Raw genomic sequence first — 22,229 nt, 5'->3', positions numbered from 1 at the left:
GAATTCACTATTCATTAAGAAATCCACATGCCATGCCTCAGCTGAACCATCTGAACCTTAGGAACACCAAGGAAAGCTGAATAAACCAATATATTCAATTCAGGTTCATGAAATTTTAACAGGGTTTCTGAACTTCAGCCCATAAGTACTCTGTTGAGGGTGTTGAAACTCTCAGGTTTGACTTAGGAAAAGATAAACTCAAAAAGTAGCAACTAGGGGCACCTGGGTGGCTCAGATGGTTAAACGTCTATCTTCGACTCAGGTCATGATCCCAGGGCCCTGGGATCGAGCCCCACATCCGGCTCCTGGCTCAGAGAGGAGCTTGCTTCTCCCTCCCTGCTCATGCTTTCTCTCTCCTCTCTGTATCTCTGTGTCTCAAATGAATAAATAAAATCTTAAAAAAAAAAAAAAGTAGCAACTAAATAACCTTCCTTGCCTGGTGCCTCAGATATAAGTAAAAATGACAAAGGACCTATTCAAACTCTTCCACCCTCTATGCTTAAGTCCCTATTGACTATAATGACTCTATTATTTAGATAAGTAAAATCTAAAGGGCTTGTGAAAGGAATAAGGTAAAGTTGATATGGCATTTTATTTGATTTCATTTTACTTGATATGGTATTTTAAAAATAAGTTATTATTCTGAGTAATGACCCTCAGCATTTTTTTCTTTTTCTGATGGAAAATTTACTCTATTTTCCTGCTTGATTATTATTAGAATGTGATGGGCTTGACTAAATCATCGTCCTTAAATTTTCAACTTGGGATCAGGTTTTAATTAGATATTCTTGATACTTCAATAATTAAGCTCCATCACATTGGTCTGAACTACCTGCCCAATATATAATTTTGCTTCACAGTAATTACAGGAATTCATTCAATCATTCAATAAATATTTATAGAATACCTACTGTGTATGTTTGAGACACTGTCAGAGACTTGGGGTACCACAATAATTAAGACAGACATGTTCCCTGCTGTATTATTTTGCTAGAGCTGCTGTAAAAAAAGTATCACAACTGGGTGGCTTAAACAGCAGAAATTGATCGTCTCATAGTTTTGGAGGCTAGAAGTCTAAAATGAAGGTGTTGATGCATTAAATCCTCCTAAGGGCTGTGAGGGAAGGATCTGTTCCGGGCTTCTTTTCTTGGCTTGTATATGGACATCTTCTCCCCATGTTTCTTCAGTCACCTTCCCTCTACATGTGTCTGTGTTTGCGTCCAAATTCCTCTTTTTATAAGGTCACCAGTCATATTGGATTAGAGACCCACCCTACTCTAGTATGACCTCATCTTAACTAATCACATATGCAATGACTCTATTTCCAAATAAGGTCACATTCTGAGGTACTGGGAATTAGAACTTCAACATATAAATTTTAGAGGAATACAATTCAATCTGAACACCTAACCTGTGGACCTTCACTCTAATGGAGGCAGGTAACATTTAAACAACAAATTACAATGAAATGTAATAGATGTTACATCAGAGCATGGATCAGGTAGTGGGTAAGCACATAACCATGGAAAGAAGCCCAGATTTTATCCAAGGGCAATGGAAATCCATTTTAAGAGTTTTTAAATAGAGTTTTGACATAATGAAATTTGCCTTTTGGAAAGATCACTCTGGCTTTGCTATGGAAAATGTTACCATAGGGGAGACCAGACAAAAGTTGGAGTTAGTCTAGTTTAGCATAAAAGCAATGAGAAAGGAGGAAATGGATGGGTTCAAGAAATATTTAGATCAGACTTAGTAAAACCTAGTATTTCATTAGAAAATTAGAACTGAAGGAAAGAGGGGGTTAAAGGTGACTTCCATGTTTCTGGCTTGAAAATAGCAAATGTCATTTCCTGTAAAGGGAAATACAGAGAAAGAAGAGGAGAAGCTCGTGTGTTCATTGATATCCATGTTAGTACTTAAATACTCTAGAAAATCCAAATGGGCCTCTTATTGGGCACAGTGGTCAGTTCTTTGGATCTCGATCTCAGGCAAGAAAGATGGACTTGAGATACAGATGAGGGTAATTTCAGAGTGTGGGTCAGAGTTTTGGCAGCAAATAGGTGGCATATTGGAAAGAGGTCACAAGAAAAGACCTTAATGAATAAACTATTTACAAAGCTATTGACTAGGTTCAGGAACACAGCAAGAGTGAGGAAGTCCTCTGGAATGAGCAACAACTGAAAGCAGCTACCACCTCTCGGCTTGAGGGGAGAGGGAAAGGAGAAGCTTGGAATCTCCAAGACCTATACCTATAGAAGAAATCTGCCTAACAGGAATGGTCTCTGATAAAGAAATGCAACCACTGCTAACCCAGAGCCTGGCAGGAAAGGAGCCAGAAAAATATTGGTATTTTGACTCTCCCCTCCTGTTATCTAATTTCCTGCTGGTTATCTTCCTCGACAAAAGCAAGCCACCAGCCAAAGAACCGATGACGCAGTTCATAAGAGATCAGCTTCCTGCTGCACAGAACAGAGTAGAGAGGGGTGGACAAGAGACCTGAAGAGCAAAGGATATCAGCACAAGCAGCACAGGGATGATTAGGACCTGGAATTTTGACAGAGATTTAGATCACCCAGGAAGAGATGTAGACAGAAAGAAAGCCTAAGATAAAGGTTTGCTAAACATCAAAATTTGAGTGTCTAGAAAAAGTAAAGACATAAAAAAAAAAAAAAAAGATTTAAAGAGAGTGATTAGAAAAGCAGAGAGGTGGACATTTCATGCAGGAAAAATTCTTCCCAGAAGGAGAGAGCAGCCAACAATAATAAGTGCTGTGGTGAAGCAAAACAAAGATAGAAAGGGTATGTGAAGTTTCGCTTATATGGTGGCTGTTTGAGAACTCAGTGGGTAGCTTCTTTGAAATGGTAAGGCTGGTAGCCACACTGTGTCCACATAAAGAACAAGAAGCATGTGAGGAAATGAAGAGAACAAATATAGCTAATTTATTCCTGCAGGGGAGTAGGAAATATGAAAGCATATTTTCCCCATCTTTTTTTTTTTTTAAAGGATTGGAGACACAAGCATGTGTTGCAAATCCCATCAATTTAGCTGATGTGGTCTTGGTCTTTTTCTGTGGAGACTGGCCAAGCCAGCTTTAGGAAGATGATTTTGCCATTGTTCCTTAGGTAGCTGTGGACCCTCCAGGGCTGGACTGCTTTGAACAAAATGAAGAGTCAGAAGGCTTGACGGATGGCCACCATTTAAAAGGCTGACATCTGGTTCTCTTTACTGCTCTGGGAATGGACTTTGTGTGTGGCTTTCCAGGGAGGGTCCACTGGACTACTAGGTCTGTTTGTTTAATTCACTTGAGATGATCACAGTATTCACCAATGCCAATTTGATAATAAGAAGACTTTCCAGCACTCCCTTTGCTTCCTCTCACCAAGGCATTTGATTATCCCACCTATCTGGGGATTTAAACATGAATCTCTAAAGTGCTAGACTTCCTCAGAAGACCAGATGTTGGACGAGAAAACCACTGGGCTGTTCTACTTTATCACATTTTTGTGTTATTGTGACATATGGTGTGAAGCAAATATTAGTGCGTGGAAATATAAAACATCAGGATGCATCTGAGTTATCTCTCCCTAGTTACATTCGATCTGTGAATGCCGGAAACACTCCATTTCATAGCCATATTTATCATTCAGAGTAAATCATGCATTTGGGTGGCATAAAATGAGATGTTTTAGAATGCATGTGATTACCAACTATTGCATATTTCTCCAAAGAAAGATTTGAATTATACGGTCAGTAAAGAGGGTTGCTGCTTTAGAGTGTGGCAAAGAGAAGCTGAAGTGAAGGATACATTATAATAGATTCGTATTAAGCAAATGTTATTTTCCTTTTCCTCTTCAGTCCCAGAAATCAATTCCTTTAAGAGTTGCCTTGTGGAGTATTTTTGTTGGTTTGCTTTGTTTATTTTGTTTCATTTTTATTTTACAGTCATTCTTGACATTTAAAATCTGTAAATCAGACTTTTATAGATCAACTAATAGTTTTCAATAGATTTCCATTGTATTTTCAGAGGTGTGTTGTTTGTATAGAAATGCACTTGACTCTAAGGCATGTTAAAAATTACATTTAAAATAATTTGCCAATGGGAGAGAGTATTAAGATAAAAAAAATCAAGAGTCCGTATTAGAGAAGCTGTGAGCACATGCTAAATCTAGTGTTAGAGGTATGGGAAATTTCAGGAGCAAATTTAAGGTCAGCTTAGTTTTAGGAGGTTAAATGGACAAGGTCAAGAATTCTGAGGGTCCAAATTAGGAATCAGCACAAGTGTTGAGGTTACAGCAGTGAGGTTGTCTTAAGGAGGAAATCTCAAACTGTCCATCCTTGTTTTGTTATCTTAGTGCTCCTTCCCTTACCCTCTGACTTGCACTATAAAAACATCCAGTGGAGGCAGGATGAGGATTCTGAAATTTATACAGAAATTGCCCTGAAAATGAAAGTCAAATGAACACATCCTAAGCTCCTTATTGCTTGTCAATATAAGGAATAGACTAGGGAATACTTAGAGTGTAATTTTTAGAAACTACTTTAAAAATTGTTGCCTTAAGAACCTTAAGTGGCTATCTTCCACTCAGAGGAACTTTCTAATTTTATACATTTGTATATTCTGTCCTGACACCTCCTCACCTCTTCCCCCCACCTCTATCCCCCAATAATTTCAACCTAAGATATGTCATTATGATTTATTTTAATAGTCGTGGTTATATAAGTTCCATCTGGAAATCACCTCTTTGCTTTCTAAGATATTAACTTATCTTTTATTCAAACTCCTTGATGCTAATGTTTTTTGTTTGTTTGTTTGTTTGTTTTTAATACAGTGACCTCACATTTGCAATGAAGTATTGGGTAAGATAAGAGACTTGGCTTTCTTAGAGGCAAAAACAAACAAACAAAAAAACAAAATGAAACAAAACAAAACTTTTTTTTTCTTTTTCTTCTCTCTCTCTCTCTTTTTTTTTTTTTGTAAGATCCAAATTACTCCTGCTCACCAATTAGGGAAACCCATATGCAGTCATTCCTCTTGCTTTTCTCTCTCCCTCCCAACCTTCTGTCCTCATGATAGTCACTACACATATTTACATATTGTTTCAAGATTTATGTCCTCGGCAATGAATCTGCCTCTACTCCTCCTGGAAGACTTATGCTCTTCTTCCTATGTGTTCCCATAGCATGTTTTTATTAAAACATTAAAGCACATTACATGTTGTATTGTAATTTTATTTCTATGCTCCCAAACCACAATGTCCTTTAACTCAAAGCTCTATCTTATTCTTGTCCATATCCCTAAAATTTGGTATAGTACATAGCATGTAACAACAACCACAATGCTAACAAGGAGATACAGAAACAGAAAAAAAAAAAAATAAAGCAATGATGATAATGCCAAGTAAAAGATAATATTTTTGAGGGTTTATTATGATCCAAAGTTTGTCTTGGTTAATTTACATGTTAAAAATGTTAGGAGTAGGTGTGGTTGCAAGAAACAGAAAACCTCAAAATAACAATGAATTAAAAATGAAAGTGTTCTACTTTTTGTTCACATTCAAGAGGTTCAGAGGCAGTAGGTCTGGACGTAATGTCACTCTGTGGTAGCAAAAATCCAGGCTCTTTGTATCTTGTGATCCTCCATTGTCAGCCTCTATTCTGAAGGTCATCTCATGCTTCAAGATGGATGTTAGAGCTTCTGGAGACCCATCATACCTAAATCGCTGTCAACAGAGAAAGAGAAGGGGGGCAAACTCCTCTTCTCCACTCGCTTCTTTTAAGATCTCTTCTCAGAAGTTTCAGGTGGAACTTTGCTTATGCCATATTGGCTGGAATTAGTCACATGATCAATCTTGACTGAAAGGCATGGTGGAAAATGGAGTCTTTTTTTGTGGAAATAATGTGAAACGTTTATTTTCTATATCAGACAAGAGCACGGCTAAGTAATCCAATTCCACTGCAGCATTATAAAAATCATCCCTTCACCACAGTGTAAGATTTAAATGCATCTGCACAAGGGTACATGCTATATAAAAGTAGCAGTAAGATTGCTGCTGCCCCACCAAGTACTTCTAGTACCAATCCAGGTCCTACTGCAATACTGGCAGTCCCAATGGTTTTATTGAAATAAATCATGTTTAAAAAAATAAAGCATGGGGCGCCTGGGTGGCTCAGTCGGTTAAGCATCTGCCTTCGGCTCAGGTCATGATCCCGGGGTCCTGGGATCGAGCCCCACATCCGGGCTCCCTGCTCCGCGGGAAGCCTGCTTCTCCCTCTCCCACTCCCCCTGCTTGTGTTCCCTCTCTCGCTATGTCTCTCTCTGTCAGATAAATAAATAAATAAATCTTTAAAAAAAAATAAATAAAATAAAATAAAATAAAATGCAGAGTCCCAAGGGGCGCCTGGGTGGCTCAGGCGTTAAGCGTCTGCCTTCGGCTCAGGTCATGATCCCGGGGTCCTGGGATCGAACCCCGCATCGGGCTCCCTGCTCAGTGGAGAGCCTGCTTCTCCCTCTCTCTCTCCCCCTGCTTGTGTTCCTTCTCTCCCTGTGTCTCTGTCAAATAAATAAATAAATAAATAAATAAATAAATAAATAAATAAATCAATCTTTAAAAATAAATAAATAAATAAATAAAATAAAATGCAATGCAGAGTCCCAAGGGGCGCCTGGGTGGCTCAGGCGTTAAGCGTCTGCCTTCGGCTCAGGTCATGATCCCAGGGTCCTGGGATCGAACCCCGCATCGGGCTCCGCGCTCCGCGGGAAGCCTGCTTCTCCCTCTCCCACTCCCCCTGTTTGTGTTCCCTCTCTCACTGTGTCTCTCTCTGTCAAATAAATAAATAAAATCTTAAAAAAAAAATAAATAAAGCATTTTAAAAGACAAGTCAAAATGCCTCAGAAACCATATATTCAACTCAAACTTTGTATATTTAAATGTTATATTTGCCTCCCACTAATAAACCTTTATTTCCCTCTAAGCAATAAATCTTCCATACTGAAGTATCTTCCTTGCCCAATTAATCCAAAGGAAAAAAACTGAAATGATTAGTAAAAATAAATAAATAAAATAAAAATTGTAGGAATTAACATATACTTTTAAATTGTTTTTAAATATTTTGAAGGTTTAAAAGTGTTTAAAGTTTGTAATTCATAGTAAGAGAACATTACCATTACCCTAATGGTAAACCACTATAAAGTGTTTCAGTTGCATGTGGGGCAGAGGGTAGGGATTATCTTCACAGTACCCTAGCTTTCTCCATGAGAAGTTCAGAGGTACACTTGTTTGAATTACTGTGATGTCCATTAGGTGATCAAAGTTGCTCTTCCTTCAGCAAGGGCTTTATTTGTCAGAGGGGCATTTGGCTGACAATTTACTAATGAGATTCATAACCTTTGGGTTGCTCTGATATTTTGACATATTTGCTGGTTTCTGGGCCACATGCTGGAAGGCCACCGTAACTTCTGGATCCTGCCTGGCTGTAAGAATCTCTGAATCACTAAGAATTTCATTGAGCCCAGGCATCCCTGCCACTCCAGGCATGCCCCCTTCCATTCCAGGCAATCCTCCAGGAAAGTCACCTGGGAAAGAGCCATCCGGAGCTCCTGATTGTCCTCTGGCTTCTTCCTCTCTCTGGGCTGTCTCCTGTTCTTCCCAAGCCTTCTTAACCCTTTCTATTCTTTATTTGATTTCCTGCTCTTCACATTTTTGCTCATTCTTTATCACATGTTCAGCAATTTTCAGGGCCCTTGGTTGAACTTCTTTCAGCATGCATGAGCATCTTCTTCATAATCCAGTTTACAAGCATGGGCAGGATCATGTGCTGCTTCTTCCCAATGGCCCAGAAGTCTGTGTGCTTTCCCTCGCCACTCATAAGGCTGAGCTGAATCAGGATTTATTTCAATAGCTCTGTCACAGTCTCAGATGGCAGCATTTGGCCTCTGTAATTTGATGAAGACACTGACTCTCTTGGCATACAGACTGGCCAAGAGAGGATTCAGCCTGATGGCCCCTGTGAACAAGTCAATGGCTTTCTGTAGTTCACCATCACTTAGGGCATCAATGGCAGCCACTATTTTTTATCATTTGCCTGATCCATCATTTCCTCGGTTAGCTCTACATTTTCATCTCCCATTTCTTTTTTTTTTTTAAGATTTTATTTATCTGAGGGGCACCTGGATGGCTCAGTCATTAAGCATCTGCCTTCGGCTCAGGTCATGATCCCAGGTCCTGGGATCAAGCCCCACATCGGGCTCCCTGCTCAGCGGGAAGCCTGCTTCTCCATCTCCCACTCCCCCGATTGTGTTCCTTCTCTTGCTGTGTCTCTCTCTGTCAAATAAATAAATAAAATCTTTAAAAAAAAAAGATTTTATTTATTTGAGAGAGAGAGTGAGAGAGAGCACAAGAAGGCGGAGGGTCAGAGGGAGAAGCAGACTCCCCACTGAGCGGGGAGCCGGATGTGGGACTTGATACTGGGACTCCAGGATCATGACCTGAGCCAAAGGCAGTCGCTTAACCAACAGCCACGCAGGCACCCATCTCCCATTTCTTGAGGGGATCAGGAGAGTTCAATCACACTTTCATTGTCAATTTCTAGACCACTTTCCTCACTTGATGGTTCGTCTGTCTTTATGTTTTCCTCCACCTTATTACTGTTTTTTCTTCCTTCATATTGTCTTCTGATTTAGTTTTATGAGCAGCATGTGACATTTTACCCACCATGCTCTCCACCCACTCTGACAGGAAGCACATTTCCTTGGTGTACAGAATGATCGGATCCTGCTTACACATTTTCACCAAGGCCTGAAGCTCATTCACTCTGTGGGGATCCATGGTCCAGAGGCAATGGGAGGTCAGGAGGTAGCAAGAACAACAGAGGTTGCAGCCTGATACCAGGTGTGGGTACTGGCTCAGCATCACCATGTGGAAGGGATGGAAATGGAGTCTTTATTCTGGGAAGCCATGTGACTAAATAAAAGTTGGGGATTCTCAGGAAAGAAGGAAGGAAGAATTGACATTAGAAGATTATTAGCAGTCTTTGGCATATGTATATTATCAAATTTAACCCTCTAAACAACCTTATGACTACTAACCTTAGGGTACTCTATAAATACTATTCATTTATTTGTTAAATATGATTGTGCATTACTGCACATTAGAGGTAGTTCTAGGGTCTTGGGATTTGGCAGGACACAAGGCAGGCAAGCCCCTGTCCTTTTGGAGGTTTTATTCTGGTTAGGAAGGCAGACATTAAACAAATACATAGGTGATATGCTATACAGTGATAAGAGTAATGAAGAAATGTTAATAAGAGTAAGAGAATAATGTATAATGAAGTTAATTTAAATAGAGTGATCCTGAAAGGACTTTAAAGAGATGACTCCTGAGCAATGATCTAAATGGAGCCATAAGAAAATTGGGGAAGGGAGGTTTCCAGGCAAAAGGAACAAAAACACCTTCAGTTGGACATTAGGGAATTTGTAAAAATGCTGGTGAATATGGAAATAAAATCAAAGAGAAAGAGGCAAGGTCAGACTACATAGAGTTGTAAACAGCAATAGGAAGTCTGGGTTTTATTTTGAGTTTGATGGGGCCACTGGTGTTTTGGGGCTGGTGAGTGAAATGATTAATTATGTCTTAAATAAAACATTTTGGTTGCAGCATAAATAATGGACTCAGAGGGTAAGGGGCCAGTGGGGTAGGAGGCAGAATGAAAGCAAAGAAAGCATAAAGAGTGTAGGTGAGAGATGATGATAGCTTTGATGAGGATGGCAATAATATTGAATATGATAAGTGATAAGAGGCAGGATATACTCTGAAAGTGGAGCTGATGGATCTAATGTAGTAAGAGTGAAAGACACCGAGGATGACTTGTAGGTTTTTATAATGCTTGATTTTATGTGTGCCCAGTGTTTGAAATTGGTTCTCTAATCTTATTAGATTCAAAAGCACTAATGACTACTTCCATTGGTGAAGAGAACACGGATAGTCTGTGGTGTGATGTGACAATAGAGATTCAAAAGTATCACCATCGGATACTCCTAATCAAATACTTATGAGGTAAGTTTCTGAGTGACCATGTATTTAATATTTTAGAACATTTTTATCAAAATAATGAGTATGATTTTGGCTAGTTGCTCCTAATTGCACTGGACCAAGCAAGGAAAAAGAAGGATGAGTTTAGGAATCAAATTCCCAGCTCATATGCCACGTTAATGACCTGAAAGTTTCTATTCTGTCCTGAAAGAAACCCTTATCACCTGTAGCAAAGAGCTGAGAGTGCTGGAAACAAACTCAGAGTCTCATCCTGCAAGTGGTTGAATTACAATGCAAATTGAATTTTCAACCTCACAGGGTGTCTGCTATTAAAGTGAGGGCATAAATTGGGAAGGAATGAGATCCTGAAAATTGGAATATGGGAAGATCCTGATAAAGCTGGGGACATTGAACACTTTAACTCCCATGAGTCTTCTTTGCCAGTAGAAGCAGCCACTTCATCCTCATCTGAGGAGATTAACCTTGCTCTGCCTAAAGAAATTATAATGGTCTCCCCTGAGGTAGTTGCCTTGCAAGACACTGATGATTCTCTTCAGGACCACGCCCACCACTGTCTTTGCTTCTAGATCTATCACTGGACTCAAGTTCCTGTAGACCCCTAATGGTGACATACAAAATGTGACCCATAAAGAGGTGTAGTATACTCCACAAGAACTACATGATTTTTCCAATTTTTATAAGCAGAAATCCAGGAAATATGGGTGGGAGTCAATATTTAAAGGTGTGGCATAGTGGTGGAAGGGCCATAAAATTGGATCAGGCAGAATTTATTGATAAGCAGAGATCTGGATTTAATGTTGCAGCTTAGGGGATTAGAAAGAGCTCTAACGGATTGGTTGGTTGGCTACCTGAAACACGAACAAACAGGTGGTCTACACTAAATGAACTGAAATGCCAGAACTGCTTTGATAAACTACAGAGGAAGAGATTCAAAGGCTTAGGGAGATTGGAATGTTAGAATGGATTTATCACTTAAGATCTCCTCATCCACCCTAGGAGGGTACAGAGGACATACTTTTCAATATGACTATGACCAGTAAGTTTGTGAGGAGAGGCCCAACATTCTTGAAGAACTCTGTGATTGTTTTCTCTATAGGTCAGAAATTATAGTGGGAACAGCTGTCACTGACTTGGAAAACCTAAATGCCGTGGAAGTAATTGAATCCCAAGGTGTCAAAGGCCAAGTGGTTCTATTTAATCACCAAAGGCAAGGTGGTCATGGTTGCTCTAATGGATAGCAGAATCAAAGCAGCAATTAGAATATTATGACTTGCAGAGAGCTACGGCACTGGCTAGCTAATCATGATATTTCTAGGAGTAAAATGCATGGTAAGTCTACTAAATTCTTAATTTGTGTAAGCAGAGAGTTCTAGGTCAAAGGAACAGAAGTCAAATTTGAATCATAAAAGCAGAGAGTCACAGACCCATAATTAATTCCTAAACTTGAGCCAGTTTAGACTCAGGACCCCTTGAACTGAATGAAGGGGAGGTCAGTTCCCCTTGAAAAAGGACCCTACTACACTGCCAAAAATGTATACTGCTATTGTTTCTCCCAGTCTATTCCAGAGGGATATTTGGTGTTTTATCAAGATGACTGAACACTGAGAAAAATAAAATAATGACTTTTCTTTTCTTACAAGTGGCCAATGGCACTTTATTTTTTCTTTTCAACATGATGTTCTGTAGCTTCCTTGGCCTTTTTTGCCCAGATGCCAAAGAGCCAGACATTGGCACTGGCCACGCCAAGACTGGTGAAGGCCTTGACATAGTTCTCCTCCTCTGTAATGACTCTGGCTTTCTCCTTCTTCTAGACATTCCCCAGAGGCATGACCAGTCCTGTTAGCTGGGTAGCCAATTTGAGTTCTTCATCAGAGTTGTCTTCCTTCTTGGGGACAGACGGATTCCCGGCAAAGAGGATGAGCTTGGAGTGGTACTCCTTCAGCTGCTGCATGTTGGACTGTAGGGATTCCATTGACTTGTTCTACTTTTTTGGATCCACTGAGATCCCAGTGACCCATGCCACATTCTTGTGGATGCCAGCCACCCTTAACTCTTCCAAGCTGAAGCCCCTGCCAGCTCGCACTTTGGTGTGATACCTTACTGTGGGACACTTTACAATGGGCTAGGTGGGCCCGCATGCTAGGCACAGGGTAATGCAGCATGCCTTGGCTTGCCAGGCCTCATGTCTGTGAATCTCCTGGTGCCAGCTGGTTGAACCACGTGGCCATGTGCCCCTGCCATGTGGAAGTGGGGCCTCAGTATCATGCCATTCCAGCTGGGGGTCATGGCTGCTGCCTACAGGCCTCCTATGAGGAAGAACTGAAAATAATGACTTTTTGAGGATGGTTGGACACAAGCTCTGCATAGACACCAAAGATGATATATATATGTATATATCTATATCTATATTTATATCTATATCTATATGGATATATATGTATGTATATATGTGTATATATATGTAAATGAATATATATGACATATGTATATATAATATCTTTGTTTTTTCCCCTTTTATCTCTTTATCATATAAGATGTATTCACTTTATATCATAGGATTTAATTACAAGATATCAAGAAGAAAACTGAATTATCACCTAAGCACTTTGCATCCTTTTCTAGGGAAAATATGAGTGTGTTTTGGCTGTACACAGGATATCTGTATCATGTTAGAATTATGACCTTATTATGGTCTTTATTTGGAGATTAAATATAGTTTAAGAAGATGCATATGGATGTCAAGTTGACAAGAGGTGGACCGTGATGGTTAATTTTATGTCCTCTTGGCTAGATGTTGTAGTGAAGAAACTTTTTAAATTAACATTTAAATTTTAATTTAATTTAGATTAACATTAACATGATTAATATGATTATCATTTAAATCAGTAGATTCTGAATAAAGCAGATTACCCTTCATAGTGTGAGTGGTATGCTCCAATCAGTTGAAGGCCTTAAGAGCAAAGACTATGGTCCCCTAAGGTAGAAGGAATCTGCCTCCTGACTGCATTTGGACTTAAGTTACAACATCAACCCCTCCCTGAGTCTCTAGCCTATTGGCCTTTCCTGCAGATTTTAGACTTGCCAGCCCTCACAGTTGCATGAGCTAATAATTCTTTAAAATACATCTTTTCTATATGTTTACGTATCTTACTGGTTATGCTTTGTGAAGAACCCTGACTAATACAGTTTTGATCTGAGCAGGTAGGTGAACTGTTGTAATATTGACGAAGATGAAGCAGAGAAGTGAATTGTGGTGGGGAGGGGAGAGAGGAAATGGAGAGGAGCATGAGTTTTATATTAGACATACTAATTTTGAGAACCTTATTAGACAACCAAGTGGAGATGTTGAGTAAGCAATTGGTAAATGAGTTTAATGCTCAAGGGATATGTCAGAACTAGAAATTTAGAATTGGGAGCCATCAGCATATAGAAGATGTTTAAAACATTGGGACTAATGAGCTCAACTATAGAATGTTGATAGAGAACAGAAGAGAGCTGATGACTGAGTCCTGAGGAAGTCCAATGTTTAGAGGTCAGGAAGAAGGAGTATCAAGCAAAAGAAACTGAAAAAGAACAGCCAAAGGGAAGTACAACAAAACCCAGGAGAGTATAGTGACCTAGAAGATAAATAAGAAGGTGTCTTTTTTTTTTAAAGATTTTATTTATTTATTTGACGGAGAGAGACACAGCAAGAGAAGGAATACAAGCAGGGGGAGCAGGAGAGGGAGAAGCAGGCCTCCCGCCGAGCAGGGAGCCCGATGTGGGGCTCGATCCCAGGACCCTGGGATCGTGACCTGAGCCGAAGGCAGACGCTTAACTGACTGAGCCACCCAGGTGCCCCAATAAGAAGGTGTCTTAAGAACAGGGGATTCATCAACTGTGTCAGATGCTGCCAAAAATTGGGAATTGTTCATTGGGTTTGGCATAGTGGAAGTCCATGGTGACCTTGAGAAGTGGAATATCAGTAAATGGTTGGGGCAAAGCCTGACTGGGATGGGTTGCTTCTACTGCCCCAGATGGCTGGCATTTCACATGTTTTTCTGATCCTCAAAACCCTATTCATACTCTACATCCAGATGATAACTTCAACTCTTATTTCACTGGGAGGAAGATTCAAAGCAATCAGAAGAAAACTACAGTATTTCCCCATTATAAAATCTAGTTATCTGTTGCATTTTCATGAATATACTCAGCTTCCCTGCTCCTATTTCACTCCTTGCTTTAATTTAATATTAGCCTCCCAGAATGCTCTCAATTTCATCCCCTCTTCCTATTCTATGACTTTCCAATTGCAATTATACTTTCTCCTCTGCACCCTTTTTCTCTCTTTACTACATCACTAACATCACTGTACAAAAATGCAGAAATATCTCCCATTTAAAAAAAATCCTCCCTGGACTTTGTTGTGGTGAAGATGTATGGCTCTCAGGTACAATTTGATATGTTATAGCCTTCTTACCCTACACTGTGCTAGAGCTTGTCCAGTAATGCATAAAAACCTAAGGAAGTATCCCTGCATTCAATAATTTGGAAATATTAACAGTGAAAAGCTGAAATTAAAATTTTCTAAGTGGATTCTTTTTTTTTAAGATTTTATTTATTTATTTGACAGAGAGAGAGAGACAGCAAGAGAGGGAAACAAGCAGGGGGAGTGGGAGAGGAAGAAGCAGGCTTTCCGCTGAGCAGGGAGCCCAATGCGGGCCTCAATCCCAGGACCCTGGGATCATGACCTGAGCCAAAGACAGATGCTTAAAATGACTGAGCCACCCAGGCACCCCCTAAGTGGACTCTTGGATTTTCACACCAACTAGTAGTCATTACAAATGCCCCCCTCTGCTTCCCAACAAATCTTTCTCTGCTCTTAAATTCCATGAAACCCTATAGCATTGCCCCATTTCTGTGTTCATCTTTATAGCAAAATTCCTTAGAAAGTTGTTTATTCTTGCTAACTTTACTTCCCCAATAACTATTTTCTCCTCAACTCATCCAAGTCAGGCTTTGCTCCTACCATTTACAGATACTCTGCTTCTCAAGGTCACCATGGACCTCCACTATGCCAAACCCAATGAACAATTCCCAATTCTCGGCAGCATCTAACACAGTTGATGAATCCCTTGTTCTTAAGACACTTTATTTATCTGCTAGATCACTATACTCTCCTGAGTTTTCTTCTACTTGTACTTGTGGCTGTTCTTTTTCAGTTTCTTTTGCTTGATTCTCCTTCTTCCTGACCTCTAAAATTGGACTTCCTCAGGACTGTCATCAGCTCTCTTCTGTTTTCTATCAATATTCTGTTTATAGTTGAGCTCATTGGTCCCAATGTTTTAAACATCTTCTATATGCTGATTCCTCCTAGGGAAATACAAAATGATTGTTGGATTGTGCTGAGTCCTACTTGAGGTTTTCCATCACAAATTCAGAATGTCCCCATTAGAACATTGAATGTTTTTCTTCAGCCATACTGAGAGGCTGAAGAAAGGGTTTAAGAGCCAGGTTTAAACAGAGTTAGAGTTTATCATGTAAAAATTACATGGATGGTGGTAGGCAAAATTTTAAAGATGTCCCTCCAAGATCCCATCCTCTAGTTATTCCATCAGACACTAATCTAGGTCCTACTATAAAGGGACTTTGAAGATGTAAGGTTATTAATCAGCTGACTTTAAGATAAGGAGGTTATCCTGCATTATTCAGGTGGACTCAATGTAATCACATGAACCATTAAAAGCAAAGAGGCAGAAGAAGAGATCAGAGAAATTCAAAGTATGAGAAGTATTCAACAGAACTTGGCTCTGAAATGTAGTGGTCCACATGCAAGGACCAGACAGTGTCCTCTAGGGGCTAAGGGTGGCTCCCAGCCAACAGCCAGCAAAGAAATGGGACCTCAGTCCTGCAACTGCATGGAACTGGGTTTGGCCAACAATGTAAATGAGCTTAGAAGTGGATGATTCCTCAGAGGCTCCAGGTAAGAGCCCACCAGGCTCTGACCTATAGAATTGTGAGATAAACAAATGAGTGTTGTTTCAAACCACTACATTTGTAGTGATTTGTTGTGGCACCAATAAAAACTCATCCATAGGTAGCAAAGTTCAAGTTGTTGAAAAAATATGCAAAGGAGTGGTAATTAGTAATGGACTGTAGAATCCTACCTAGCAAGGTAAGGAAGGAAGAAGTAGGAAGATTGGAATTTTAAGAAAAGTGGATAAAATTCTTGAGGAACTGGAGAATTATTGGACCCAGTGCTAAAGGAAGTAAGCTGAAAAGATATAGGATCCAAAATATGGCTGTAAGAGGGGATGGTAGAGATGGGATAAAAGACAAGATTGTTGGAAGAGGTAAGGAGAATTTATTGTTAGAAGCCAGGATAGTGGATGGATTATCTGTATGTGTGGTAAAACCCGATAACATAGTGACAGGTATAGTAGTAGAGGAAAACCTATTGAATGAGGCAAGTGCTAAAGTCTCATGTGAAGGGTAAGGAAAAAGCAGGGTATTGATGCATGATTGTGTTATGAAGGGATGTAGGCAGTATAGTCTTATTACATTTGCTTCAGAGAACATTGGATTTGGGGATGGTGAGAGAAGAAATAATTTAGACACAGTAAGAAAGAACAAGAAAGACAATTATCCTACCACAAAGCCCTTTACTACATAGGGTGGTAAAAAAACAAAACAACTATCACAGGAAAGAGCTTTAGGAAACCATTTTCCTTTAGAGAAATAAGGTGAGAAGATTGCTTAGAAAATAGTGGGGTTTTTTTGTTTGTTTTGTTTTGTTTTTTCTGATCATGACCATGAATTGCAAAGGGAAAAATAGAAGAGTTCGGTGCTTTGCTGGGGCAGGGGTGGTAGTCATGGTAAGAGATGAGAGCTTGAGTTAAATTCAGGGTTATATAGAAACATAGGGGAATAGGAGTTCTTAGTAATGGATATCATATAGGTCTTGGACCTCTTGTGGAGATAAAATGTTTGGCAGTCTTTTTGGAGAAGGAAAGCCATTAATTATTATTATTTTTTTTTAAGTAGGTTCCATGTCCAGTGTGGATGGAGCCCAATGGGGGGCTTGAACTCACAATCCTGAGATCAAGACCTGATCTGAGATCAAGAGTCAGACATTTAACCAACTGAGACAGCCAGGTCCCCCAGTAGGCCATTAATTCTGATTTTACCTCCCTTCTTTGGGATTGATTTTTTTTTAGGAAATGGGGCTGAGCTGGTAGTAGTACAAGGGTAGAAATTAGTGGTCTTATTAGGTGCATGAGAAGTTTTCTGGACTTCCTTAAATCCTGATGTTTACGTTTAATAAAACTGAGGCAAAGAGAGATTGAATAAATCTCCTTAGTTTCATCAGCAAGCAAGTAGGAAAAGCTGGATACTCGAGCAATTGGACTCCAAAGCAGAGTTCTAACTCTTGTGCTAGAGGCATTCAGGGATGCTTGTTGACTAAACGAATGGATGCAGAGAAACATGTTATTTGGGAAGATGCCTTTCTGGGGGTTAGGGTGATGTCAGTTTGCTAAAGACCCAACACAAGTGAGAGGCAGACCTGGGGATATGGGACTTCCAAGACTACATCATCATAATGCCATGTTTTTCTATCTTGTGCTCTCTCTTAGGACATTGTCCTAGAAACCCAGTCACCATTCTATGAGGAAGCCCAATCTGCACAGAGAGAAAAGGAGGCCACAGGCCCTCAGACTCAGCTATCTATCCTTGGATAAATAGCACCAACTTGCCATCCATGGAAATGAGCCATCTTGGATATGGATCCCTAACCCTAAATTGTGCTCCCCAAATGATGCCATATGGGGCAAACACAAGCCTTTCCTTTTGAGTCTTGCTCAGATTGCATGAGCAAAATAAAGAACTGTTGTTATTTTAAGCCACAAAATTTAGGAGTTTGTAATACAGCAATAAATAACTGGAACATTCATATACCAAGCTACCCGATGTCCCTGAGCCTTTGTTTCCCTAGCTGTAAAGTGAGGATCAGATTATCAGGCCAGAGGATTGTCATACAGATTCACAAAATGGAAATATACATATTGTGGTACAAGTAGTTACTCAAAGTTGCCTTTCTCATCATCCCTCTGTAGCCTCCCAGATTAGACAAAGCAACCAGAAGTGTTTTATATGTACATAAGTAGGCAAAAATATGAAAGGAATTAGAAAGCCTACTCTATCTGCTGATTCTCATTGCCAGAATAGCTCAACCTTTACTTCATTTGGGTCTCTGCTCAAATGCCATTTTCCTAAAGAGGTTCATCTGGGTTCCCCTCTATAATAAAGCAGCACATATAGACTCTCCATCTTGTCCCTTTCTACACATTAATATTCATTATTTTTCTTCATAGTGCAAATCACCTGAATATTACATATTTGTGTGTCTATTATACTCTCTCACTCCACTGACATGGAAACTCCATGAAAGCAGGAATTTTCGCTTATGCCCCACTCTCTCTGCAGCACCTGGAACAGTGCCTGACCTACAGCAGGAATTCCGTAAATATTTGTTGAGTGGTTCAGTGAATGAATTCTTTCTGGTATAGTCCCTCCTCTGGTTTTAATTTACTTCTTTCAGATGGCATGCAGAAGAACATGTTGAATGGAACATTGGCTTTAAGATTAGAAAGTCAGACAGACTCTAAGAAAGGAAAAGGCAGTCAAATATGCCAATTACTTCAGAAGGGTAATGGCATATTTTGAAATTTGGAGGCTGCTTCATTAAAATTCATTTTGTGCTACATAAAATAAGGAATAGGGAGCCTGACAGAAATGAAACTCAAATAGGCATTCATTTCCTTTATCTTTTTACAAGACAGATCAATTAGTAATTTTATGGTTGAAAAAACTCATTTTTAAATGTTATGTGGGACTTAGTGTAATATCAAATCTGGCCTAATGTCACCTTTATTAAGGAATTGAAAACACTTTTACATCTGTTCATTCCACTAAAAAAAATACTGAGCAGTACATTTTTGCCATCTAAAGTTTATAACGGAGGAGAAAAGTGGGCACAGAAATGATCTTGTTGCATAATTAACATCCCAAAAAGTAAAGGCGAATGATCAGCACTGGACTGGAACATTTTGAGCTGCACTTACATTTGTAAACCAAGCTACGGAAACCCTCCCAAACAGGTGTTAGAGAGTCCAGATGGCCTCAACGAGAGGCCAGGAAGCCAACACCTTCTGCTGTATTTCTGGCCACTCTCACAGGCTCAGTGGGTTTGGCTACATTGGTGCCTTGTGCTGGGGGGTGGCCAAGGGGACACACAGGTGGTGCCGGATGAGAAACAGGGTTTCCAACAAGAGACTGCTGTGCTGCCGGAGAATTGCCTCCCTTTCCACTACCGGTTTATAAAACTAAGATCCAAGTCATTTATGGCTGGTAGAGATCCTAGACACTTTTAGATAAGAGCGCATAGGTGTTATTTAATCTCAATATCCTAACTCAGGCAATTACATTATGCCACCTGAAATTTTCCCTGCGGGTTCAATCAAATCTGGTATTTGCCTTTGCTCTTCAGTCCTGTGTACAGTTGTTGTGCTATTAAGCAGCTGCTGAGCACCACTCTATACAACACAAACAGTGCATATTCTTTATGAGCTGGATGTTGGGATGAGGATGTGTGATGCTGGCAAGTCTTCATGTGGATCTAGTTCTAGCAGGATGTTTTGCTAATTATAAACAAGAAAACCTTTGGCCCTTTTGATTGCAAACAGAGCCTTGGGAAAGTGATGCTGATTGATTCATTTGGTCCCTTCCAGTGAGAGTAAGGCAGCAAGGGAGTTTTGCAAATCACAAACCTAATGATGGAATCTTTATCTGGTGGAAGGAACCCCATGGAATGATTGTTGTGCAAACAGACCTACTGAGAGGCATAGGCAAAGTACTGTGATGGAGGCCACGCCTTTCTTCTCTCCTTTTAGCTTTTCCACCAACTTTCCTCCATTTAGCATTCCTGTTCTAGAAGAGGCTTACCCATGAATGTGGAACCAATTTAGAGGAATGCTGAAAGGCTCCAATTCTCCAAATACCCACCTTCTCATTCTCATACAGGATTCTGTTGGGTTAAGATTTTGCATTTTCAGAAAGGATCATTAAAATCAGTGTGTTAATTTAGAAAACTAATCACAGGTACATGTGTTATTCCAGCAGTTTTTAAAGAGTTCCCTGGACAAATAGAGCAGAGGAGATTCTCACAGAGGACAAACTCCCAGGGTGTGTCCAGGGCTGTGTCTGATTTCAGGATTACTAGAGGTCCACCCTTCTATCACAAGTAGGGAGCTTCAACGGACAAGTGAGGGAAGGAGGCATTGTTGTAGGAATAATATTCAGTGCATTTTAACTTACATAAAGAGAAATAATTTACTAATACTAGTTCCTTGGCAAAGAAAGCGGATAGCCAAAATGTCTGTGTGTAAGTCCTTTTATACATCTCTTTTTGTGAATCTATAGTTGCAGAGAGAAATTTAACTTGCTCAACCAATACACTCTCCTGTATAGAAGTCTGAGTTAGTCCTCAAAGTTTTAAAATAAAATCTTTTAAGCATTTCCACCACCACCCCCACCCCAATAGACCACTTTTTATCAATATTAACATCTGTTGGAGCATTTTGTGTCACTTAGAATTGGGATGGCTTCATACAACTGAAACCTCAAATGTGGCTTAAACAGAGTTTTCTCACATGACCAGAACTCTAGGGGTGGGCAGTCCATAATTGGGGCAGTTGTTTTAGGAAGTCATCCAAAGCTAGGCTCCTTCTCTCTCCTGGTCTGCCATTCTTAGCCTATGTCTTTTAACTTCATGACTGTAAAATGACTGCTATACTTCAGACACCGCATCTGTATTCCAGCAAGAGGAACAGAGAAGAATAAGCAGCAAAAGATTCATACAGGCTGAGTCTGTCCCTTTTGACAGGAAAACAACATTGTTCTCAAAATCTCTACTGGGAGACCGCCCCTCACTAGACACACCCGGGCCACATAATCGTCTAGTTTCGGGGAAGTGTAAGGTGGAAAGTTCTTTTAATTGGCCTAAACTGTTCATCACTGCTATTCTGAATGAAATCAGAGCTGATAAAGAAGTAAGGGTTATAAATTTAAAAAATCATTATTAATAAGAAATTCAAGTTATGAATAAAAAAGAGGAAAATAGATATTGCAGGTTGACAAGCAGTGGGTGCCACAGATGTCACTAATGAACTTCATAAACTCCATTGGGTATCTTCATTTTCCTTCTTACCATTGACCTTGAGGATGTGCAGATGCAAATTGTCTTGAGTATGAACCAACATCTACGGTCCCCAGAAAAATTCCCATCAGCGGTAACTTTACTATGTAAAGGATTTATAGTCTCAGACATACTCCTGACCTTCTTCTGTATGAACCTTAGGCACACAGTATTGAAACTTAACTTCTGTCCACTGTTGGAGAGGAAAATCTCTTCCTCTATCTCTTACATTCAGTCTTGGGGGTCTGTGAATTTACCAAAAGATAGATCAAGAGGAGAAAAGGCACAGAATTTTTAATAGTTACATGCATAGGAGTTCATAGAAAAGTGACAGTCAAGGGGCACCTGGGTGGCTCAGTCATTTAAGCATCTGACTCTTGATTTTGGCTCAGATCATGATCTCAGTGTTGTGAGATGGAGCCCTGCATTGGGCTTCCCACTCAGTGGGGAGTCTGCTGTAGAATCTCTCTCTCCCTCTGCCCCTCCCAGCAACTCACACACACATTCTCTCTTTAAATAAATAAATAAAATCTTAAAAAAAAAAAGAAAGAAAAGTGACAGTCAAAAAAATGGTTAGACTTGGCAGCTTATACACCATTTTAACAAAGGAAGGAAAGTTGGGACTTCAAAGGACAATAAATTATAGGCAAGGGACTAGAAATACACCAGGCAGCTGATGGGAGATAAGAGTTATTTTAGTAAGGTCTGTTTGTACAAACTCACCTTGGTGTTGACTCTCTATCCCAGGTGACAGTCACTCCTCTTCCTGGTAAAATGGGGTCACCTTCACAAAGGGAAATTTATGTTCTGCTTTTAGGCAGATAGCAGGGAGGGCAGAGAACTCTTTCTGCATCTGTTGGTTCTCAATTGCCTTCAACTCAAAGTAATCCTTATGTCAAAATGGCATATTTTGGGGTGGCATATCCTGATCCCCCATCAACACCTAT

At 39.9% G+C, this 22,229-nt stretch overlaps 1 long non-coding RNA gene and 2 pseudogenes across 1 annotated transcript; 1 reads left to right on the top strand and 2 right to left on the bottom strand.

The window, feature by feature from the left end:
• Window positions 1-7,023: 7,023 nt before the first annotated feature.
• Window positions 7,024-8,825, bottom strand: LOC123862215 (hsc70-interacting protein-like; annotated as a pseudogene).
• On the top strand, window positions 8,527-17,981 carry LOC135361489 (uncharacterized). The gene is made up of 4 exons (XR_010404769.1): window positions 8,527-8,888; window positions 9,933-10,052; window positions 11,146-11,378; window positions 17,663-17,981. It is a non-coding gene; the product is annotated as an uncharacterized LOC135361489 (long non-coding RNA).
• On the bottom strand, window positions 11,704-12,335 carry LOC123862471 (large ribosomal subunit protein eL13-like; annotated as a pseudogene).
• Window positions 17,982-22,229: the final 4,248 nt, after the last annotated feature.

Source organism: Mirounga angustirostris, unplaced genomic scaffold (assembly GCF_029215605.1).
Source record: "Mirounga angustirostris isolate CCGP_5_RB_7025 unplaced genomic scaffold, mMirAng1.0.hap1 SCAF_9, whole genome shotgun sequence".
NCBI classification, from domain to species: Eukaryota; Metazoa; Chordata; class Mammalia; order Carnivora; family Phocidae; genus Mirounga; species Mirounga angustirostris.
The sequence above is the reverse complement of the archived record's forward strand: the minus strand, read 5'-3'. Positions and strand labels throughout refer to the sequence as shown.